The 3,675-nt window shown below is 34.0% G+C and overlaps 1 pseudogene; it reads right to left on the bottom strand.

The window, feature by feature from the left end:
• Window positions 1–822, bottom strand: LOC102174431 (annotated as a pseudogene).

A 3,675-nucleotide genomic window follows, 5' to 3' on the forward strand; every position in this document is an offset into this window, starting at 1 on the left:
TTACATGTTAAAGAGTATCTTCAAATTAGGAGCATAAGCTTTCTTATTTTCTGCTTGGTTATTCACAGTCTTCTGTGAAAGAAAATATTGAGCATCAAGTTCACTACTATAAAGAAATAGGTACTTGCCTTGATCCAATTCCATGGACAGACTCTTGCTGCCAGTCAAGTGGGAGACAAAGCAGGACACAGGAAGCAGCCCTGCCAGGGCATGTACTCTGAACGGTCGCTGTGCCTTTGCCCCAGTAAGGTTCTTGCTCAGTGACAAAATCTCCCTCTGGGGTTTGGGAGGTCTGTGCAGGAAGCTTCTCTGAAACTTCCTTGCACACTGCAGTTCCCTTTTCAATTAGAACCAGGAACACCTCAGGGGCCCCTGCAGAATTGTAGGGGAAATGCTTCAGTCTTAGCACATGCGACATGGAATTTAGCCAGAGACTTGTTTCAGTCCAAAATCTGTTTATCTGAAACACCTCAATATATGATGTTCCTTACCTAACACTTGGAGGTGATACTCATGATGGAAATTCCCATCACTTGTTGCTATTTGGCACGTGTAATTCCCATCATGAGTGATGGCCACTGGGCCGATCTGAAGGGCAGGATTCCCGTCAGGTCCAGAGGCCCAGGTTATTCTCTTGTCAGTACAGTTTCCTCCTGTGGTCTGATTTGTATCACGTCTGTAGGCTCTGAAGCAGGGAAGCTTGTCTCTAAGGACTGTTTCCCATGTTACCAACACACTTGGCCACTGCACAGGAGGGCAAGTGAGCACAGCTTTTGTATCCACCAGTTCTGATAATGAAGTTTTAACTGGAAATACATACATGAACACACAAACACAATCATAAGAGAAAAGCTTTATAAATACTTCATGTCTTAAAATTTATTCACAGCATATTACATGAAACTGTTCTTGAAATTTACTTTGCAGGTAGTCTTTTTCCAGAAATATTAGACTTACATAAGAAGTAACATTCATGAAATATATATAAAGTGTAATATTAAATCCGTCCTATGATTAACCAACTTCTTCTTGTATCATTAGGAAAAAAGCATATATGTATGATGATTTTTTAAGTGTCATGAAAATTAATTCAGAAGATTTGATATCTAGGAAACAAACTGATGAGAAAAGAGAATCTGAATTAAAAGACAAAGACAGTGTTCTAAATCTAATCTTTCAGTCATAGAGACTGTCAGATTTATCTTATAATTCACACTCCTCAGGATAGAAATGAAATAATAAATGAAGCTTTGTCTCTGCCTAAGTTTTGATGAGAGAGAATCAATCATTAACACAAAAACTAAACACTTCAGACAAATGTTAAGTAATGAAAACATATGGTACTTTCATTAAAAATATCTAAAATGATATATTTTTCTTACTCTGACTTATTTCACTTAGCATAACATCCTCTAGGTCCATCTATATTGTTGCTAGTGGCAAGATTTTATTTTTTATGCCTCAGTAATAGCAATAGTAAAATAGTCCATTGTATAAATATGTGTGTGTATCACATCTCTATACAGTCATCCATCCATTCATCTTAATTCCGTTGAAGTACCAAAAGAAATATTTGACAGTATTAAATAAGACATCAAGATATCACAGATATAAAACACTATTTGTAAACAAATGGAATTTTTAAAAATACCAAATCAGAAAGTAAAATTCAGTGGATGGATTAATTTCATCAGAATAAAAATGGGAAAAAAACCACCCAACTTAAAGTTAGACAAATGAAAGTCCTCCAACCAATAGCATAAAGAACAGATTGAAAAAAATAGAACTTCACGCATGCAGGAATTAAAGATTTTAAAATTAAAAAAATTAAAAAATAAATTAAAAAAATAGAACTTCAACAGCTGGTGGGTCAATATAAAAAAGATTAAGACATGTATATTAGAATCCAGTAGCATATTAAAAGTATTATATACCATAACCAAGTGGGATTTACTCAGGAATATAAGGACAGATCAACATATAAAAATCAACTAATGTATTGTAACACATCAGTACAATAAAAGACAAAACCACACCATATAATCATTTCAGTTGATGCAGCAAAAGTCTTTGACAACACACTTTCAAAATAAAAACTCTCAACAAACTATGGATAGAAGTGAACACATCAATCTGATGAGACATTATAAAAAAACCATTTCTAAACCAGTCTTAATTATCAAAGGCTAGATGCTTTCTTCTTAAAATAGGGAACAAGACAAGAATGTCCTCTCTTGCCGCTTCTATTCAATATTATTTTGGAATTTCCATACAGGCAATTAGACAAGAAAAAAATAAAAGCATAATAGTAATTGTAAAGAAAAATGCTGGCTTCCCACGTGGCGCTAGTGGTAAAGAACCTGCCTGCCAATGCAGGAGACATGAGACAAGGTTTTGACTCCTGGGTCAGGAAAATCCTCTGGAGGAGGGCATGCTAATCCACTCCAGTCCTCTTGCCTGGAAAATCCCAAGGACAGAGGAACCTAGGGGGCTACGGTCCATGAGGTCACAAAGAGTCGGACATGACTGAAGCAACTTAACACACACACACAAAGAAAGAAGTAAAACTATTTCTATTTGAGGATGACATAATTATGTACATAGAAAATACTAAGGAATCCATTAAAAAAACATTTCAACTAATAATTTCAGAAAGTTTGCAGAATATAAGATTAATGCCTAAAAATCATATTTTCATATACTTTTGATAAAAAGTTTAAATTTAAGAAACAATTCCATTTACCATAGTATCAAAAAGAATAAAATGCACTGGAAAAAATTTTAGAAGAGAAGTGTAAAACTTTCATTCTGAAAATACAAAACGCTGTTGAAAGGAATTAAATAAGACTTAAATAAATGAAAGACATTCATATTCAAGAATCAGAAGACTCAATATCGTTAAGATGCCAACACCCCTCAAACTAATCTACAAATTAGATACAATTTCTATCAAAATCTCAACTGAGTTTGTTTGCAAAAACTGACTACTCAAATTTCATATGAGTTTAGAATCAACTCATGTGAAAATGCAAAAGATCCTGAATAGTCAAAATAATCTTTTAAAATGACAAAGTTGGAGGACTCACATTTACTTATTTTAAAATCTGCTATATTTATTAGGACTCTATGATACTGACATAAGGATAGACATATAAAGCAATGAAATAAAATTTAAAATCTAGACATAAACCAATTATCTCTGGTCAACTGATTTTCAACAAAGGGTCAAGATCATTCAATGGGGGAAAACAGTCTTTTTAACAAATGGTGCTGGAGCAATTGGATATCTACATGCAAAAGAGTAAAAAAGTTAACTCAATATTAATCAGACCTCGATGTAAGAGTTAAATGTATAAACTCATAGAAGAAGAAAATAGGAGTAAATATTTGGGTTAGGTAAAGTTTTCTTAGATATGATGCAGAAAAGCATAAGTGGCAAAGGGAAAAGTAGATAAATTGTACATCAGAACAAAGAAGTCTTGTACTTAAAGAACACTATTGAGAAAGTGAAAAGACAACCCACTAAATGGGTGAAAGCATTTGTAAACCATGTACTTAATAAGTGATTTATATCTGACATACAAAAATCCGTGCATGCTCAGTCGTGGCCAACTGTTGTGACTCCATGGACTGCAGCCTGACAGGCTCTTCTGTCTATGGATTTCCCAATGGAAC

Source organism: Capra hircus, chromosome 1 (assembly GCF_001704415.2).
Source record: "Capra hircus breed San Clemente chromosome 1, ASM170441v1, whole genome shotgun sequence".
Taxonomy (NCBI): Eukaryota; Metazoa; Chordata; class Mammalia; order Artiodactyla; family Bovidae; genus Capra; species Capra hircus.